The 22,194-nt window shown below is 35.6% G+C and overlaps 1 protein-coding gene across 1 annotated transcript in view; it reads left to right on the top strand.

Annotated features, from left to right (window-relative positions):
- Nucleotides 1-22,194, top strand: part of LOC134738452 (uncharacterized protein C10orf95-like) — a 266,337-nt gene that overhangs the window by 213,856 nt on the left and 30,287 nt on the right. Inside the window, exons 5-6 of the mRNA XM_063653618.1 lie at nt 5,957-6,132; nt 9,448-9,556. The gene's annotated coding sequence lies outside the window, so the exon portion shown is untranslated. The remainder of the gene's footprint in view (nt 1-5,956; nt 6,133-9,447; nt 9,557-22,194) is intronic.

Consider the following 22,194-nt stretch of genomic DNA (forward strand, 5'->3'; position numbering starts at 1 on the left):
TAATCCAAGTGACATGACTACATTAGTTAGGTGCTGAGCTCTACTCTTCATTGGTTTAATAATTGTTATGCTTATGCTTAGTTTTTCATACTTGACATGGTAGACTGTGAAAGTTTCTGATCTAAATATAACAGTCTAAACATAGATTCAGCTTTTATTTCCTTGATTCACCTTTTCCTCTACCTCTAGTTTCTCAAATACCAGTCCTTAGAGTTATTCTGCATGAATTTCTTTACTTTCTTCCATAGCACACTTAGGTATACACACTTTGTTTCTTGACTTAACCCTTTCAATCCTATGCCATCTATAATGTATTCAGAAAATACACACACACGGCTGGGCGCAGTGGCTTATGCCTGTAATCCCAGCACTTTGGGAGGCCAAGGCAGGCGGATCACGAGGTCAGGAGTTCGAGACCATCCTGGCTAACACAGTGAAACACTGTCTGTACTAAAAACACAAAAATTAGCCAGGCGTGGTGGCGGGCTTCTGTGGTCCCAGCTACTTGGGAGGCTGAGGCAGGAGAATGGTGTGAACCCAGGAGGTGGAGCTTGCAGAGAGCCGAGATCACACTACTGCACTCCAGCCTGGGTGACAGAGCGAGACTCTGTCTCAAAAAAAAAAAAAAAAGAAAAGAAAAGAAAATACACAGACACAAACACACACAGCAGCAAGGAAATTGTTTAATATTAAAGGGCAATAAGTCAAAAGTGAGATAATGAATATGTTTTATATCACATATGCACAAAAAATAAAGAAAAATGAATAAATAAATGCTTTGTAAAAGCAGAGATAGATAGATGGATGGATAGATACACAGATGACAGGGGATGAAAGCAAATGGATTAGAAAAATCTTTGTGGAATGACTGAAATGTTCCAAAATTAAAGTGATATTTGCACATCACTGTAAATTTACTAAAAAGAATTAATGTTTGTACTTAAAATGGCTAACTTTTATGGCATGCAAATTATTCCTCAATACATCTGTTTTTAAAAGATTATTTGAAATCTTGCAATTAATATTTAAAAAAATAATAAATCTATTCATTAAAGGCATTTATTGAGTGCATAGTTCATGCCAAACCCTGTGCTAATAGTTTTAGTCTTACATAAGTATAAAAGTGGTTATTGACTTAAAAGTTTTCAGTACAATAGAAGATTACTGATGAGCCTGTCAAAAATATTCCCTAATTTTATTTACATTTTTTTAATCAAGTATTTCCATTTACTTATTTTCACCTCTGGTGAAGTTCCTCACATGTTATACACATTTTCCACATTTTCTACTACTACCTTTAACATATTAATCATCATTATTTTAAATTTCCTGGCTGATAGTTCCAGCATCTGAGTCATGTCTGAGTCAGGTCCTATTGATTGTTTTGTCTATTGATAGTAGATTTTCCTGTTTGTTTTCCTTCTTAATTTTGTATCTCTCTGAAAATTTTTGTTGATAGTTAGATATCGTGTGTATTTGTGCTTGAAAATGGACATGTCTTTTTTTCTGCTATGTCTTTAAAAGGTGTGGGGTACAGATTTGAGTTCAATCATGAGTTAAGCTATGAGTTAGTTATGTTATTATGATGGTTTCCTCCAATAAACTAGTATCTTCAAATTCTTCTAGCATTATATTGTTCCTAGAGTGGCATCTGTTTATCATATAATTTTTCTTATTGTCACTTTCACCTTTAGCTTGTAGCTATCCCTTTAAACCTATAGCTAAGAGAGGGTCTTTCTTTATGCTCTTGTCCCCTTTTTAACGGTAAACTGTTTTTGCTTGTTTCTCAGTGCTTGCTAGTATGGTAGGGTAAGACAAAACTATCTGTTGTCATAGTTCAGCCTCAGGCTTAGGAAGGTCCTAAATCTTGGAGGAGGTACTTTTTCAGTAATCTTTAGCTGCGCCCAGTGGCAGGGTATCTCTAATGGTATCTACTCAATATGATATACTTTTTCTTACCCAGGGGTAGATATTTTTCTTCCCTGTTCTCTTTTTTGTTCCTGGAGGTGGTAAAGTTTTCTTTCCTTCCCCATCAAAACTAAAATTTTTTATCTATATTCTACTAGTAGAAGAATATATGTAAGGTATCTTATTTTTCTCATTATGGTATCCACTCTTTCCTTCAAACTTTTATTATAGAGAGTAGCTTTCTCTAATCTTTTGCTGTAAGTACAGTCATCTCTTGGATTCTCAGCCATGGAAAGTTGGCTCCAGGACTCCCACAGATGACAAAATCTATGGATGTCCAAGTCTCCTAGTAAGCCCTCAGTATCAACAGGTTCCTGCATCTGCAGATTCAACTATGATTGAAAAGTCGGCCATCTGTATCCACAGGTTCTGCATTGGCAAGTACAGAGGGCTGACTCTACCATGTGACGATCCATAGAGAAGAATACGTGACTGGATGCCAACTTCACTTTTGCCTGCAACTCCCTGGGGTTCTGTACTCTCATTGTTGCTTATATTTAGCTTCTGGTAATTTGGTAAAAATAAATAAATAAATACAAATTTACTGAATTATTTCTAGTTACTCATATGGCAGCCTCTCTTCCTCTCCTGTTTGTCCCCATGTGAATCAGTATTGATGTCCCCATCTCTCCCTAGAGGTATGTATCTTTAATATCAGGGTGGGTGGCTGCCCTGATATCTCAGCTCTCTGGGTGCATGGACAAAATAAAAATTAAGGGATGTTCAGCAGTGTAGATTATCTAGCTGAATATGAAGTCCTTGAAACTGTTTTGACATTACTAGACATGATGTATACTATTCTGTAGCATTTTTTAGTTTTTTGAGTATAAAATCTATACTATATATAGTTAAAACTATATATGAAACTTTATATACCATATACAAACCTTATATATAACACTTTATATGAAAAACTATATCGTACATACTTTTTATAGTATAAAAATATTATATGATAGCACTCCTTAGTGTTGTAATCAAAGCTATGGTTTTGCTTGGTTCATATTTTGAAATAACAGTACAAAAGAGAAGAAAATTATGGTGGGAGAAAATTAAGTATGACTAATGGTAGTCTAGAGAAACAAGTAAAAGAAGAAAGAAGTTGCTTAGAGATTACAAAATAAACAGAAATATCAAAAAATTAGGCAAAAGTCAAGGTTAAAAGGCAGATGTATATATGGAGAAAACACAATGTAAGAAAACCCAATGGACAGAAATTGTTGGGATGGGTAAAAGGTGTGTAAGTTGAGGATCTTACTCACAGATGTGTTTGATTTTTATGATCTTGAGTACTGTTTTGGGTATAAATGGTTAGCTAAAGTTGAGTACAGGGTAACATCTTTGGGATTAAGAAGTTCTAGGTATTTGACCGGGCGCAGTGGCTCACACCTGTAATCCGAGCACTTTGGGAGGCCGAGGCAGGCAGATTACGAGGTCAGGAGATTGAGACCATTGTGGCTAACTTGATAAAACCCCATCTCTACTGAAAATACAAAAAATTAGCCGGTGTAGTGGTGGGCACCTGTAATCTCAGCTACTCGGGAGGTTGAAGCAGGAGAATCGCTTGAATCCGGGAGGCGAAGGTTGCAGTGAGCCAAGATCGTGCCACTGCACTCCAGCCTGAGGCAACAAGAGCGAGACTCCATCTTAAAAAAAAAAAAAAAAAGGAAGTTCCAGGTATTTGTAGAGTAAAGTAGAGAATGAATGGTGTGCCTAGACAATTGTACCTTCTAAATATCGACAAACCTAGGATAGAGAATGACTGCCAAAAGCCAAGCATTAAAATTGTGAGCAAACAATTTTGGAGTGAGTGTGATATTAACAATACAAGGAATGAAGTGATTTAGTTTGCTGACTTGAGTCATAAGATCAGGAGGGTGCTGTGGAATCGGGAGTTCTGAATCAACAGAATGTTATTCATCTCCTGGCTTTTATGAGTGTCATGCTTGAAATAATGAGTAATTCTGTCAAGAGGGTTTGAGAGAAGTGAAATTTCAAGGGAGGAATGAAGTTTTGATAGGATTTCTTCAACTTTGGAATCAAAAGCGAACTTTCCCTCTGTATAGGTTACATGAAGTGTCAAGGTCTCTGCATTTTCTTATAACACAGAAAGATGGGAAAAAAATAAATGTAGGAATAACAAAAATATTAAACTCAATATTAGTAAATTGAAGTTCATTCAATGATTAATAATGGGGATAAAAATAATTTAAATGTAAGACAAAATAACTAACAAATTAATTGGAGTTGTACCATATGTGAGAAAATAATTTCAAAAGGCAACTGGGAACTCATGTGCACGAAAAATGCATTATGCTCATGTCGTCAAATAAAATAGAACAAAATCTATAACTTTAAAATTGTGAGTATATTTTAACTAAACATAAAGAATAATCTTCTAAGGGTGAATTGTCTAACAATTAAAATAAATGCCTTAAAATTTCCTTGCTGTGTATTAATACATTTTGGGCAAGCACTTGTTAACTGCTAACTTGTGGAAAGAGAGGCAAGATTTGAATTTGGTAATTAAATTTTCAGATAAAATAACAGAGTATTAAAGTATTTATGACCATATTACCAATTAGTAGTCTATTTGTCTCTAATTCTAGTAAGTAGCCTTACATTTTATATACATTATTATATTGTACAAATATATTGAGGATAGAGTCTTATATTATAAGGCAAACATCTACAAATAAAGCAATTTTGCCTGTCATTTTAATATACTGAAAGCACAGTGGAATTTCCCGTTGTGTTTTCTTACAATGTAATTTTAGCATAACCTTGGATCATTAGGACATCCATCAAGAACAGGACGATAATTGCTCAGAGCTCCAACTCATTAGGTCATCAGTTCTGACTAATCAGATTGTTTTTGTAAAAAATATTTTGCTGATGAGCATTGAACATTACCTTTTATTGACCATGATGGAATATTTATGTAATTACAACTTAATCTAAAATGTCACCTACAATTTTCTGTAACATAATCTATTCTCTTCTTGAATAATGCAATGCTTTGAAAACTAAACTTCATAATTCAACTAAATACTGCATTTCAACATTTTTTTACCCTTGAATGTTTTGGTTCAGGTTAGTGACCATGAGGCTGTATTTCTGTACAACTGAGCATGTTCTCACAATGACTTCTATGTTATCAATTCAACCATTGATATTTGGGATAAAGATAGTTAATAAAGTCTGATTTGAACAAGTTCTCAAATCATGCTAGGTAAATTTACTGATGATTTATTTAAACATGAATATCAAATCCAAGTATTCTAGAGTGATATAATCGACATGTTAAATGTCCCTATAAGATGGGTGGAGTGCACATAAAAGTCAGAAACCTAGTACATTTGGGTTTAACCCATATGTACCTGTTAGGTTTTACTATCAAAATTTTATTGACATTTAGGGTAATTTTGCCAAAACAAATAGCCCACCCTTTCTTGACCAAAGAAGGTTGAGGTGGTAAATAGTGCCTAAATTATATTTGGATATTTTTCATGTCAATAAATATTTGGCATTAAGTGGGTGTTATACTAAAGGAGAAATAATTAAGGTAATACAATCATACACTATAGTTGGACATATAAATCAGTAAAGGAATTTATCTAAATCTAAACAATCAACTGCATACAGATTCTTTAAGATTTTTAGGGGGATGAAATTTTATAAATTTGTATACACAGGAGACAAAAATGTAAAAGCAATTATTTTACATTTGCTTTTACATTTTTGTCTCTTGTGTGTACAAATTGCTTTTACTTTTTTCTTGTGTATACAAATATATGAATTGCTTTTACATCTTTGTTTCTTGTGTATACACATATATGATATTTATTTTTCATATTTTGAAAAATAAATATTTTGAAAAATAAATATGGGGGTGCTAAGACAGTTCACAGAATCCAAGTAAGAGCTTAAAACACCAGAAAAAGGCAAAGGTGTACTACAAGGTGATACTTCTCATTTTATTGATCAGAGTTAATAAACTTCCCTATTCGATGGGTATCTGGTGTTAACATGACTCCTAACTCCCAGCCTCATGTGGCTTAGCATGAGACAAAAACCCAGAGCTGAGTCAACTGTTCCAGCGCACATGCAGGGTGGAGGCAAAGTTGTTGCAAGACTCAAGAAACTTGGCAGGTACTTCACACAGTGAGTGTCATCATTTTACTTATTTATTTATTCATTTATAATCTAAATTACTATATACAGCTAGACATGCATTAATACAAGTAATGTGTGCCTTAGGTTACACATATTGCTAATTATTAAACAGCAAATATCAATGATTCGCCATGTGAATCAATTTGAATGTGGCTAAATTCTTCTATTACAGATGTAACCCTATCCTAAATCGTTTAAATACATTTTTTTGCTTGATTACTCTTTTAAAATTGTTTCACAAATATGTATATAACACTAAATAATATTGTAGTCTTTTGAAAATTTAAACTATAGATGTACCCATTTCTCTGTGTTTGTTTCTTTTTCCCAAAATTGCACTAATTAGTGAATCATCTGTGTTGTTGTGTATAGCTGTAAGTCTTTAATTACTCAAAATTGTTTTGCAAAATGACTTTACTGATTTTCACTTTCACCAGACATGTTCTTGTTGCTCTATCTCCTAACACTTGATATAATCAGACTTTTTTCCTTTTATCCTATTTACCATTCTTTCTATAGAAAAACTAAACACTAAACCCAAGTTTGTTGGGATCTGCTGTTCCTCTGGAGGAAAAGTGGTTTCAGCATCCTAGTGCCTCACATCAAAATCTTGACTCTAATTCTCCATTATATTTTTGTTTTCTTCCTTAGCTTAATAGTTCTTAGTATTTTGTCAATTCTTTAATGACATTAAGAACTTGATTTTTCAAAACATCCCTATCAATTCAAAACATTTTTCTTATTTACGGGTTCATCCAAAGTACCTACACTGCCATTGCTAGAAATAGAAGTGTAGGCCTTCAGTTTTCATGGCCAGTGTTGTCTCATTATTGGAAGTGGTATGACTGTCAAGTCATGTAGCTTGTGCATTTTTCTTGAATCTTCTATTTAGCATGTATAGCAAATGTCTTTTAAATTCTTCTTACATTACTTTTTATAACAGCTTAATTGGGATTAATTCAAACATCATAAAATTCACCCATTTAAAGTGTATAATTCAATGGGTTTAGGTGTATTCACAGTATTGTGCGATCATCACCATTATTTACTTAAGAATATTTTCATCACCTCCTTCCAAATACCCTGTGCCCATTCATAGTCACTCCTCATTTCCCTCTGGCCCTAAACCCTGGCAACTACTAATTTACGTGCTGTCTCTACAGATTTGCCTATTCTGGAAATTTTACATAAACAGAGTTGTAAAAAATGTGGTATTTTAATCTGTTTTTTTTAATATAGCAAAATGATTTCAAGGTTCATCCGTGTTGTAGTACGTGTCAATACTTCATTATGTATTATTGCTGAGTAATAGTCCATCGTACGGGTCTATCCTATCTTTAATCCAGTCATCAGTTTTTCCCACTTTTTGGCTATTTCAAATAATGAAGCTGTGAACATTCTGGTATAAGTTTCTTAAAGTTTACATTGATTTTTAGATTTTTATTCTCCCCAAATCTATACACATTCAAAATTAGCTTTTAGCTATGTTTCCCTTTATACGTACTCTTTGAATCAAATACACCCTTTGATACCTTTACATTCTCAAACACATTATTTTCTTGGATATTAATGTTATTTTCAAAAGAAGTCTTGATCTTTCTCTTTATTTCCTCTGTCTCTTTTCCCTCTCCCTCTCTCCCTTACTGTCTCTGTCTCTCTGTCTTTCTCTGTGACCTTTTCCCATCCCCATTATATACATATTCTTTAGCTCTTAGTTCACTGCCTTGTGCTGCTGTCATTTGCAGTAAAAGTTAGGTGCTCTCTGTAATTCAAATGTACTATAGCCGTTGCTTTTTTTTTAATTTATTTTTTGAGATGCAGTCTTGTGCTGTCGCCCAGGCTGGAGTGATCTCGCCTCACTGCAACCTCTGATTCCCGTGTTCAAGTGATTTTCCTGCTTCAGCCTCCCGAGTAGCTGGGACTAAGGCGTACGCCACCATGCCTGGTTAATTTTTTTTTTTTTTTTTTTTTTGTATTTTTAGTAGAGATGGGGTTTCACCATATTGGCCAAGCTGGTCTCCAACTCCTGACCTAAAGCAATCCGGCTGCCTTGACCTCCCAAAGTCTCCTGGGATTACAGGTGTGAGCCACCGCGCCCAGCCAGCCATTTCTAACTCATTGATTAACTCTCCAGTATGAGAGGGGATGTTTCTCTTCTCAGAGGAAACCCTATCATTGCAGAGGTTTGCCCTGGGAGAGAGGATCATCCCTGCTGTATTTCCTGTCTGTCCTTGTGACAGCTGCTTTGCTGCTGCACATCACTAGCCCTCCCCAACAGCCGCTGGGAGGAAGTCCTGCAGGTATTAACTCTTATTTGCCTCTTTCTTCTATCGCATCTCTCCTATCCCTCTCTTTTGGCAAACACCTAAAATCATACTTACTTTGCACACTTCTCTTTCAAGTAGACAACCTGTTAGTGAATTGTTTTGAAACTATCTTGCTGGGAAAAACACAAACAAAACAAAACAAAACAAAACAAAAAACAAAAGGAAAAACAAAACAAAACAAAAAACACATAGACCCATCTCTGGTAAACCACTTTTTCAATCTGTTGTCTGAAAAGGGTTATGATATATCATACAGACTGAAGTAACTTGCTCTGAAAAAGTCTGCTAATTACCTTTATACTAAAATAATTTTAAAAGTCATTCAGATCATAAAATATGTATGCAGTTATATATCATATAAAAATAAAACTTGGAAGATTCAGAGGACACTCACACATGTTCTGTGATTCTCCCGGATTTTTGATCCAAGTCCAGAATCTCTTTCTAATATCAGTTCTCCTCACTCTTGCCTTGCCCTCTATGCCTCAAACTATCCAAATTCTTGCAGCCGCTGATCTATCCATTCTCTTTCTTTGCTTGGTGCTTTCACAGAACCCCTTTGCTTGGAACAACCCTTCTTGATTCTTTCTTAGGTGTTTTAATGATCTGTACCTCTCATCTGCAGGAGAGTGTGTCAAAACTTTCCAAGTTTTAGAATACTTGTATAGGTCTTTTCAATAGGGAGGATAAGAGGAGACCCCATAGGCCACTGCCTCAGTTCTCTCCAAAGAAATCTCCCTACCAAACTCCAAGATTTGACCATTTTTGCCATTTTTATCTATCTGAGGGTTTCAGTAATCGCATACGAGTAGTTTTCCTTTGCTTTTGTAAAATCTGCATATTATGGGTATTATGGGTGTAATAGTTTTGTTTCGTACTCAGGCATTTATCTGCTATGTTTCATACTGGCACCTGAGTCAAAATAACTCAGGTAAGGTCACATCCTAATATGCTCTTATATATATGTTGATTTTAGGAGGCTGGAATTTTATTACATCAATTCAGCTCATCTTAGAACATGGCGTACACGTCCTTTAGTTCAGATCTTGTTTCATCGCCTTTCATAGTGTTTTACAATTTTCCAGGTAAGTTTTTATTATTAAATATATATTTTAATTATAACCCTACATATTCTATTTCTCTCTTTCTCTCTCTCTCTCAGTGACCCCCATCCCACCCTCTTTTTCTCTCTCTGTTTGCAGTTGTATGCTGTGTCCATGGCTGACTTAAAACAAAACACTCTATTACATTGCTTTGTGCTTCCTTTAAATAGCATATGGAATTTTTTCACTTTCTTTTTCTTAAAGTATTTTCCATTCATTTATGATTTTTCAAATAACATATAGCTAGATTTCATTTTCACCAAGTCTTCACTTCTCTGCATTTGAACTTTGTAAAAGAAAAATTCCACTGAACACTTGTTGAAAAGAGTAAGGAAAACTTAGTTCAAAATTATGGCACAAAATTCTGGGATCTTAATTGATTGTATTGAATCTATAGATTTATTTAGAAAAATATACTTTTCATAATATTGAATATTCCATACATACATTTATCTCCTAAATTATTTTAATATTTTATATTTTTCTGTGCAGAATTCTTGCAGATCTTTTAATAAAATTATTCCCAAATATTGGCCTGCCTGTTTTGATGTTCTTGTAAATTTTGAATTTTTGAAGATTACATTTTCCATCACTTTCTGGTTGGTGTATAGTAATACAATCAATTTCTCTGTGGTAATTTGAATAATTTATTTAGAGTTTGCTGGATATTTTAAATGTGCACTATCATGTTTTCTTTCAATGAGATATTTGCTTTTTTATCTCCAATCCTCAAAACATTTTTTCTCACTCAACAAAACTTCTAGGGCCACCAACACATTGCCATCTAGATGTAATAATATCATATCCCTGTCCTTTCAATATTTTGTGGTCAATTAAGATATTTCTCTAGGTTTTCTGTGGATATCATTTAGTAGATTAAGATTTTTTTCTAGTCCCACTCTGCTGATAGTTTTTTTATTATTATAAAAAGACTTCAGTTTTATTAATTTTCATCTGATAATATCATTAGACTTTGATTTATTTTGTTGATATAATGATATGCATTAAATGCTTCCTAAATATTGAACAACCATGCATTTCTGTAATATACTCACCTTTGTGGTTATGTAAAGTCCCAGAAAGCTCCGATTGCTAATATTTTGTGAAGATCTTATCTATGTTCATGATGACATTGATCTGGGAATTTTCATTCTACTGACATTCATGTCAAATTTTGGTGTTAGATTTAAGCTGGCATCATGTAACAATCTGCAAAATGTCTCTTTTCATTGTTTTCTATGGAAGATTTAACTCATTTATTCCATAAATTATTTGTTAAAATTTACCTTTCAAGCTATCTGTGCTTGTAGACTGTATGTTGTTATTCTAATTTTTTTCCTGATGTTTGCTATCCTCCCTCTTTTCCTTTTTATTATTCTTCTCAAATAATGTTCCCATGGTTTTGTCAGTTATATTGGTCTATTTAAAGTAATAAGTTTAGGTTTCATTGATTCTCTTTACTGTATGTTTTATATGAATAATTTCTACTGTTATTTCGTTCTTCCATTATCTCTACTGATTTTGCCATTCTATGTCTAGTCTCTAGAAAGAGGATTTTAGGTCACTGATTTTCAGACTATCGTTTTTAATTGTGTGTGTGTGTGTGTGTGTGTATTCTTCTAAGCACAGATATAGCTGCTTCTCACACATGTTCACATACTGTATTCTCATTGTAAATTGATTTCAATGTACTTTCTCATTTCTAAGGCATTTTCTTCTTGATGCATGGGTTGCTTAATTTCCAAAGATATATTTTAATCTTTTGTTTTGTTTTAAATTGATTTCTGGCTTAATTTCAAGTCAGGAAGATAAATTTCTGTGTATAATTGCAGTACTGGGAAATGCACTAACTTCCTTTAGGGTCTAACATAGGATCCATTTTTATAAACATTCCATCTGAACTTGGAAAAGAAAACTGTGTGTTCTTCAGTTGTTGGGTTCAATGCTCCAAAGACCCATCCATTCATATTGTTAATTATGTTTTACAAAATTTTTACAAATTTACTGCTTATCATTGTTTTTCTTTTATCCATCAATGAGAGAGAGATGTTAAAAATCTTCCATTATAATTGAGAGTATTCTATTTGTATTTTTAGGTCCCTTATTCTTACTTTATAACATTTTGGGTCATATCATTATGTATATGCACATTAAAAGTTGCTATTTCCTCCTGGCAAATTGAATGTATTGTCATTAAAATATTTCTCTTTATCTCTTATAATGCCTTTTACCTTATAATCTAATATTGTTGATATTTATAAAGGTATGTCAGTTTTCTTTTTATGAATGTTTTATATCATTTTACTTTCAATATTTTTAATCTTCCTCACCCACTTTTTTATATGAGTCTTTTATAATAAGTATACAGCTGAGTTTTATTTATTGAGATAGTCTGGTAACTTTCGTATTTTAGAAACAATAAGGTGAATGCTTATTTGCTCATTTTCTATTGTCTATTTGTCCTCACTTTTTAATATTTCTTTTCTCACCTTTCATGCCATCTTTTGCATCAATTATTTTATTTATTATATACATCTATTTCGTTTTTAGTCATGTCTCATTATTTCCTTTGGTCATAAAGCTATAGATTACAACATGCGTCAGTGATTAATCACAAACTCTTTAAATTGTGATATTTATGACTTCCTGGTTAATTTATAGATCTATGCTTCTAAGGAAACCTTTTATTACCAATGCATGCCACCTCTGATTTACTTGGAATTCTGGTTGAATATTTTAATTTTGTGTTTATTTATAACACCACAAGATTTTTTTTTTTTGTATTTTAGTATTAATTGTAGTAACACAAATTTTTACTGTGACGATTTTTGTTTATTTCTTTCTATATCTCCCCACTTCTATCTAGAAAAATTTCCCTTATTTTCTGATAATACCCTTTCATTTTTCCTCTATTGAGTTTTTTTAAATTTTTATTTTAAATTCAGGGGTACATGTGCAGGATGTTCGTCTTTGTAACATAGGTAAATATGTGTCATGGGGGTTTGTTATACAGATTATTTCATCACTCAGGTATTAAGCCTAGTATCCATTAGTTATTTTTCTTGATCCTCTCCCTCCTCCCACCTTCCACCCTCCAATAGGCCCTGGTGTGTGTTGTTCCCCTCTATGTATTCTCATCTTTATTGTAGTTTTGCTGGCATATTCTCACAAGTAATTCTGTCTACAAATATATTCATTTCACTGAGAGGTAAGTGTTGTTTTGTCCAATTCTGACACTATGTAGAATGGGCTACCAGCAAAGGTGTTAATGTCTGTAAAGCTGCATAGAAACTGTTAAAGGTCCAGTGTGAAGGCACCAATTTTGGTCAAACTCAGGCTTAGACTCAAACCTCTCTGTCTAGCCAAGGTGTTTTATGAACCATGAATGCTGATGATTTTATGTAACAGAGTTGCAACCACATGACTTGAACATCCAAGCCTCTGTGGATAGGCAGGCAGGGATTGTGTTTAGCCCTACATGTGAAAATTGAGCTATGACAATAGAGCCACTATTGTAAGTTCTGTCCTATCATGTTCTTGTTGAACCCTGGACGGAAGGATCAATACTTTCCTAATTATGCAATGCAAAGCCCCCAATCCAAAACTGGGACAATACTTTTAGACTCTGACATGCACTCCATTAGATGCTGCATATTCCTTCTCAGTGTGATGGGAAAATGAGGACCACAACCATGCCATTGGTTCCTTCTCTGCAGTATTTTCTGATAAGCATCCTCTCGCTGCTTTTATGCATGTAGTGATGTGCTACTTAGGTAGCTGCCCTTGTCTTCATGATATTCACTTTCATTGTTAAAGAAGATTTTCCTGGTTATAGAATTCTGAGCTAGCAGTCATTTTCTGTTCTACTTTAAAGATATCATTCCATTATTTCTTGATACCCACTGTTTCTCTTGAAAGATGTGCTCAAAGATATTGTTGTTCTGCTAAAGTTAATCTCTCTTTATCCTCTGTCTGCATTTATGATTTTCTTTTTGTTGCTTTTTGCTTTTTTTTTTTTTGCAGTTTAACTGAGATATGCCCAATTGAGGTTTTCTTTGAATTTGTCTTCCTCTTTGTAGGTTTTGCTTTAAATCTCTGCCTTAATATTTTTCATCACTCTTGGAAAATTATCAACCATTTGTTCTTCAGATGTTACACTGACTTGCTTCCGTCCTTGCTGATCTATTTCAAGTAACCTCTTAACTCTAGGGCTTAACCACTGGGTTGTTGGAGAGAATTTATTGTGTCCTTCTTGGTCCCTGATATCCAGTTTTCTTCCTCATAACCCTGAGCATAAAATGGCTTCATAATTTCTTACATTCTCTGCTTTATTTTCCTTTATTTGAAAAGTTGATTCAAAAGCTGAGTTCTTCCTCAGTTCACTTCTTTGTCAGATCACTTATCCTTTTAATATTGGCATACTAATTTTTAACATATTTTATTAAGACTTGTTCTCTGGGGGAAGGGCCAAGGTTGCTGAGTACAAACAGCTCTGGTCTGCAGCTCCCAATGAGATGAACGCAAAAGGCAAGTGATTTCTGCGTTTCCAAATGAGATACCCAGATTTTCTAATTGGGAACTAACTAAGCGGTTGGCACGAACCATGAAGAGCAAGAAAAAGCAGGGTGAGGTGATGCTTCACCTGGGAGCTACACAGGGCAAAGGGGCCTCCCTCCCCCAGCCAAGACAGGCAGTGAGGGACTGTGCTCGCCACCTGCGGTTCTGCACTTTTCCCATGGTTTTTTTGCAATCTGCGGATCAGAAGATTCCCTTGTGTGCTTACACCACCAGGGACTTGGGTCCCAAGCACAAAACTGGACAGACCCATGGCAGCTGCACAGGTTGGCAGCTGCTAGGGCAGGCACTGAGCTGCAGGAGTTTTAACATACTCCTGCGGCTCACGGAACTCCAGAGTGTCAGGAAAGCCGTCCACTCCTGTGGAAAGGGGACTGAAGCTAGGGACCCAAGCAACCTCACTCAGCAGGTCCCACTCCCATGGAACTCTGCAAATTAAGACCCACTGGCTTGGAATCCCTGCAAGCCAGCACAATAGCCTGGAGTCTGCCTAAGACAACTGATTTCCCGGTGGGAGAGGTGACTGCTATTACCGCGTCTCTCGTCAGCAGTGTTCCCCGGCCAGTGCTAGGGAGGCTGGGTGGTTTAGACTGGGTGGTGTTACCCACAGCACAGCACAGTAGCTGTGGCAGATCATGGCCAGACTGCTTCTTTATGTGGGACTTGGATCCATCCCTCCTCAATGGGCACAGCCTCCCTGCAGGAATTCCAGCAACTCTAGCCGGGGGTTTACAGACATAAATCTCATCTCCCTGGGACAGAGCACCTGTGGGGATGGGCAGCCACTGTGTCAGGTTCAGTGGACTTAATATTTTCTACCTGTTGGCTCTGAAGAGTCCAGGTGAGCTGGACGACAGGGATTCCCCCAGCACAGCTCATCAGCTCCACTAAGGGGCAGCCAGACTGCTTCCCCCTGACACCATGCCTGCTATCTAAATGAGACCTCCCAACAGGGGTCAGCAGACACCTCACACAGGACAGCTCCAGCTGGCATCAGGTGGTTGCCCCTCTGGGAGGAAGCTTCAGGAGGAAGTAGCAGGCAGCAACCTTTACTGCTTGCCAGCCTCCACTGATGATACCCAGGCAAACGGGGTCTGGAGTGGACCCCCAGCAAACTGTAGCAGACCTGCAGAAGAGGAGCCTGAAAAAGAAAAAGAAAAAGAAAAAAAAAACAGAAAGCAACAACAACATCAACAAAAAAGGCCCCACAAAAACCCTGTCCAAAGGTCAACAGCCTCCAAGAGGAAAGGTAGATAAATCCCTGAAGATGAGGAAAAACCAATGCAAACATGCTGAAAATTCCAAAAGCCAGAATGCCCATTCTCCTCCAAATGATTGCAACACCTCTCCAGCAAGGGCACAGAACCAGGCTGAAGCTAAGATGGATGAACTAACGGAAGTAGGCTTCAGAAAGTGGATAACAACAAACTTCACTGAGCTAAAGTATTATGTGCTAACCCAATGCAAAGAAGCTAAGAACCACGCTAAAAGGTTACAGGAGCTGTTAGCTAGAAAAACTAAATGACCTGATGGAGCTGAAAAACACAGCACAAGAACTTCATGATGGAAACACAAGCATCAATAGCCGAATCAATCAAGTGGAAGAATATCAGAGATTGAAGACTATCTTGCTGAAATAAGGCAGGCAGACAAGATTAGAGAAAGAAGAATAAAAAAAATGAACAAAACCTCAGAAAACTATGGGACTATATAAAAAGGCCAAACATACGACTGATCGGAGTACCTGAAAGAGACGTGAAGAAGGGAACCAAATTGGAAAACACACTTCAGGATATCATCCAGGAGAACTTCTCCAACCTCACAGGATAAGACAACATTCAAATTCAGGAAATCCAGAGAATCCCAATAAGATACTCCATGAGAAGATCAACCCTAAGACACATAATCATCAGCTTCTCCAAGGTCGAAATGAAGGAAAAATGTTAAGGGCAGCCAGAGAGAAAGGCCAGGTCACCTACAAAGGGAAGCCCATCAGACTAACAGCAGACCTCTCACCAGAAACCCTACAAGCCAGAAGAGATTGGGGCTAGTATTAAACATTCTTAAAGAAAATAATTTTCAAACCAGAATTTTATATCCAGCCAAACTAAGCTTCATAAGCAAAGGAGAGAGAAAACTGTTTTCAGAAAAGCAAATGATGAGGTATTTTATTACCATCATGCCTGCCTTTCAAGAGCTCCTGAAGGAAGCACTAAACATGGAAAGGAAAAACCATTATCAGCCAGTACAAAAATACACTGAAGTACACAGACCAATGACACTATGAAACACTTATATTAACAAGTCTGCAAAATGTACCAATCAGCATCATGATGAGAGTATCAAATTCACACATAACAATATGAACCTTAAATGTAAATGGGCTAAATGCCCCAATTAAAAGACATGGAATGGCAAACTAGATAAAAATGCAAGACCCATCAGTGTGCTGTATTCAAAATACATATCTCACAGGCAAAGACACCCACAGGCTCAAAGTGAAGGAATGGAGGAAAATTACCAAGCAAATGGAAAGCAGAAAAAAGCAGGGGTTGCAATCCTAATTTCTGACAAAATAGACTTTAAACCAACAAAGGTCAAAAAAGACAAAGAAGGGCATTATATAATGGTAAAGGTTTCAATTCAACAAGAAGAGCGAGCTATCCTAAATATATATGCACTCAATGCAGGAGCACCCAGAGTCATAAAAGAAGTTCTTAGAGACCTATGAAGAGACTTAGACCCTCCAACAATAATAGTGGGAGATTTTAATACCTGCTGTCAGTATTAGACAGATCATTAAGACAGAAAATTAACAAAGCTATTCAAGACTTGAACTCAGCTCTGGACCAAGTGGACCTGGTAGATATCTACAGAACTCTCCACCCTGAAAAAACAGAATATACATTATTCTCAGTGCTACATGGCACTTACTCTGAAATTAACCACATCATTGAAAGTACATTCCTCAGCAAATGCAAAAAACTGAAATCATAACAGTCTCTCAGACCACAGTGCAATCAAATTAGAACTCAAGATTTAGAAACCCACTCAAAACCATGAAACAACATGGAAATTTAACAACTTGCTCCTGAATGACTTTTGGGTAAATAATGAAATTAAGGCAGAAATCAAGAAGTTCTTTGAAACTAATGAGAATAAAGAGACAATGTACCAGAATCTCCGGGATGCAGCTAAAGCAGTGTTAAGAGGGAAATTTGTAGCATTAAATGCTCACATCAAAAATCTAGAAAGATCTCAAATGTGCACACCCTTACATCACAACTGAAAGAACTAGAGAACCAAGAGCAAATAAATCCCAGAGCTAGCAGAAGACAAGAAATAACCAAGCCCAGAGCAGAACTGAAAGAGATAGAGAGACACACGCACAAAACAACCCTTCAAAAAAAACGAATCCAGGAGCAGGTTTAAAAAAAAAAATCAATAAAGTAGATAGAATGCTAGCTAGATTAATAAGGAAGAAAAGAGAGAAGACTCAAATAAACACAATCAGAAATGATAAGGGGATACCACCAGTGACCCCACAGAAATACAAACAACTATCAGAGAATACTATAAACACCTCTATGCAAATAAACTGAAAAACCTATAAGAAATGGATAAATTCCTGGACACATACATCCTTCCAAGAATGAAACAGGAAGAAGTTGTAAACCTGAATAGACCAATAACAAGTTCTGAAATTAAGGCAGTAATAAATAGCATACCAACCAAAAAAATTCCAGGACCAGATGGATTTATAGCTGAATTCTACCAGAAGTACAAAGAGGAGCTGGTACCATTTCTTCTGAAATTATTCTAAACAATTGAAAAAGAGGGACTCCTCCCTAACTCATTTTATGAGGCCAGCATCATTCTGATACCAAAACTTGGCACAGATACAACAAAAAAAGTAAACTTCAGGCCAATATCCTTGATCAACATCAATGCAAAAATCCCCAATAAAATACTGGCACACTGAATCCAGCAACACATCAAAAAGCTCATCCACCATGATCAAGTCAACTTTATCCCAGGAATCAAGGCTGGTTCAACATATGCAAATCAATAGACATAATTCATCACATAAACAGAACTAAAAACCAAAACCACATGATTATCCCAATAGACGCAGAAAAGACCAACATCTTTTCATGTTAAAAACTCTCACTATGCAGCCATAAAAAAGGATGAGTTCATGTCCTTTGTGGGGACATGGATGAAGCTGGAAACCATCATTCTCAGCAAAGTATCACAAGGACAAAAAACCAAACACCACATGTTCTCACTCATAGGTGGGAACTGAACAATGAGAACACTTGGACACAGGAAGGGGAACATCACATACCGGGGCCTGCTGTGGAGTCGGGGGATGGGGGAGGGATAGTATTAGGAGATATACCTAATGTAAATGATGAGTTAATGGGTGCAGCACACCAACATGGCACATGTATACATATGTAACGAACTTGCACGTTGTGCACATATACCCTAGAACTTAAAGTATTAAAAAAATTCTCAACAAACTAGGTTTTGAAGGAACATACATCAAAATAATAAGAGCCATTAATGACAAACCCACAACCGATATCATACTGAATGGGCAAAAGCTGGAAGCTTTCCCCTCGAAAACTGGCACAAGACAAGGATGACTTCTCTCACCACTCTTATTCAACATATTATTGGAAGTTCTGGCCAGGGCAATCAGGCAACAGAAAGGAATAAAGCGTATTCAAATAGGAAGAGAGGAAGTCAAATTATTTTTGTTTGCAGATGACATGATCCTATATCTGGAAAACTCCAAAAACCCAGCCCAAAAGCTTCTTAAGCTGATAAGCAACTTCAGCAAAGTCTCAGGATACAAAATCAGTGTGCAGAAATTACATGCTTTCCTATACGCCAACAACAGACAAGCAGAGAGCCAAATTATGAATGAACTCCTATTCACAAAAGCCACAAAGAGAATAAAACACCTAGGAATACAGTTAATAGGGGAGGTAAAGGACCTCTTCAAGGAGAACTACAAACCACTGCTCAAGGAAATCAGAAAGGACACCACCAGATGGAAAAACATTCCATGATCATGGATAGGAAGAACCAGTGTCATAAAAATGGCCATACTGCAAAAAGTAAAGCAATTAATAGATTCAATGCTATTCCCATTAAACTACCATTGACATTCTTCACAGAATTAGAAAAAAACTATTTTAAAATTTATATGGAACCAAGAAAGAGTTCATATAGCCAAGACAGTCCTATGCAAAAAGAACAAAGCTGAAGGCATCTCAGTACCCAACTTCAAATTACAATATAAGGTTATGGTAACCAAAACAGCATGGTACTGATACAAAAATGAGCACATAGACCATTGTAACAGAACAGAGAACTCAGAAATAAAACCACGCATCTACAACCATCTGATCTTTGACAAGCCTGACAAAAACAAGCAATTGGGAAATGATTCCCTATTTAACAAATGATGTTGGGAGAACTGGCTAGCCATATGCAGAAGATTTAAACTGGACCCCTTTCTTACACATTATACAAAAATTAGCTCAAGATGGATTAAAGACTTAAGTGTAAAACTCAAAACTATAAAAACCCTAGAAGAAAATCTAGGCAATATCATTCAGGACATAGGCATGGGCAAAGAGTTTATGAGGAAATTGCCAAAAGCAATTGCAATAAAAGCAAAAATTGACAAATGAGATCTAATTAAACTAAACATCTTGTGTACAGCAAAATAAACTATCATCAGAGAGAACAGACAACCTAAAGAATGGGAGAAAATTTTTGCGATCTATCCATCTGACAAAGGTCTAATATCTAAAATCTAAAAGAACTTCAGCAAATTTACGAAAACAAAAAAACAAAACAAAAACAAGCTCATTAAAAAGTGAGCAAAGGATATAAACAGACAATTTTCAAAAGAAGACATACATGAGGCCAACTAACATATGAAAAAAAGCTCAACATCACTGATTATTATAGAAATCCAAATCAAAGCCACAATGAGACACCATCTCACACCATTCAAAATGGTGATTATTAAAAAGTCAAGAAACAATAGCTGCTGACGAGGTTGTGGAGGAATAGGAACACTTTTACACTGTTGATGGGAACATAAATTAGCTCAACCATTGTGGAAGACAGTGTGGCAATTCCTCAAAGATTTAGAACCGGAAATACCATTTGACTCAGGAATTCCATTACTGGGTATATACCCAAAAGAATATAAGTCATTCTATTGTAAAGATACATGCATGTGTATGTTCATTGCAGCACTGCTCACAATAGCAAAGACGTAGAATCAAACCAGATGCCCATCAATGATAGACTGGATAAAGAAAATGTGGTACATATACACCATGGAATAATATGCAGCCATAAAAAGGGAAGAAGATCACGTCCTCTTCAGAGATGTGGATGGAGCTGGAAGCCATTATCCTCCTCAGCAAACGAACACAAGAACAGAAAACCAAACACTGCATTTTCTCATTTATATTTGGGAGCTGAATGATGAGAACACATGGACACGGGGAGGGGAACATCACAGACTGGGTCCTGTTGGGGGAGACCATTAGAAAAAAGAATTAATGCATGCAGGCTTAATACCTAGGTGATGGATTGATAGGTGCAGCAAACCACAGTGGCATATGTTTACCTGTGTAACAAACCTGCACATGTACCCTGGAACTTAAAAAAGTAAAATAATAATAATAATAAAGAGTTGTTTTCAGTAGGTAATTTAGTTCAAATGAATTAGTATCCCAATACAAGAAACATATAGCCTTTTGGCTTTAAGAATCTATAATTTGTACTTTATTATTCATTTCAAGATAATCTACTTATATTCCTTCAATCTAATAAACAAGATACATTTTTACCAGGACTGCATTTTCCTTCTCCTTGACAAAAGCATGATACCTAGTCTGTATGTAGTGTCCTGTGATTTTAGTTCTTTACTCCTAGTGGACAACAAGTGAAGTTAATGATCTGTTTTTGATATCCAAAGTCTGTACACAACACTAGAGAGAATATTTTCCTTTTTACAATTTTTAAAATTTTGTATTTTATATATTTCTTATTTGTTTTCAGATATCAGAAATTAAAAAAAAATACACCTAGGAGTATAAAATTTCTCATTAATCTTTCTCTGAATACGAATCTGTAGACTCAGATATTTCTTCAGCTAAAAGAAATAGTGTTCCATGATTTATTTAATTATTTACTGTCATCTGTCTATTCTCTTTTGCAGGAATTTCTGCTATTTGAATGTTAAGCCTTCTGGATATGTCTTTTGAATCTCTTATCTTTTCCCTGATGACATTCTTCTGACATATTTCTTCTGTGTTTTCTTCCAAGACACTGATTCACTTCTTTTCTTTCGACTTATGCTTCATTTATTTACTAAATTATTTATTTTAGTGATCGTGTTTCATGTAGGTTCAGAAAACAATTTTGTGCTGCTCTTGAATCTCCTTAATTGGTCTTATTAAATATTTACCCATAGGTTTCCTTTGTGTTTCTTTATTTTAAATAATCAACTATTTATCTGAATGCTGACCCCTTTAAATGTATTTCATTTCCTATCTTTTATTGGAGCACAGGTCTATATTGGAAGTGTGTATACACACACACAAGCATGATCTACTTCAGAGGGCTCCAAAGATCTCTTTGGGTTACATCATTTCCAAGACATATCACTTTATTTTTTTTAAGTCTTTATGAAAAGGACTTCAAGGTTAATTTTTCTCTTATGGAATTTTGGGGAATGAGATACATTCTGGCTTTCTGCAGAGAATCTCAAGAGATCCTCAATCCAAATTTTCACTGGACTACCCCAAATATTCCAGCTGATATTTGTCTGAGATAAAAGCAGGAGAAACATGCACACCAGAAGTGAAAATTGAGAACAAAACTCTACCATACTGCCATGTTTTCAGAATCTGCCATTTTAGTTTAAGAAGCAAAAGAACAAAACAGCAAAGTCAGGTTGTGTGACTGTATAATATAACTCATGCATATAATTAGATATAAGATAC

This window comes from Pongo pygmaeus, chromosome 17 (genome assembly GCF_028885625.2).
Source record: "Pongo pygmaeus isolate AG05252 chromosome 17, NHGRI_mPonPyg2-v2.0_pri, whole genome shotgun sequence".
In the NCBI taxonomy this organism is placed as follows: domain Eukaryota; kingdom Metazoa; phylum Chordata; class Mammalia; order Primates; family Hominidae; genus Pongo; species Pongo pygmaeus.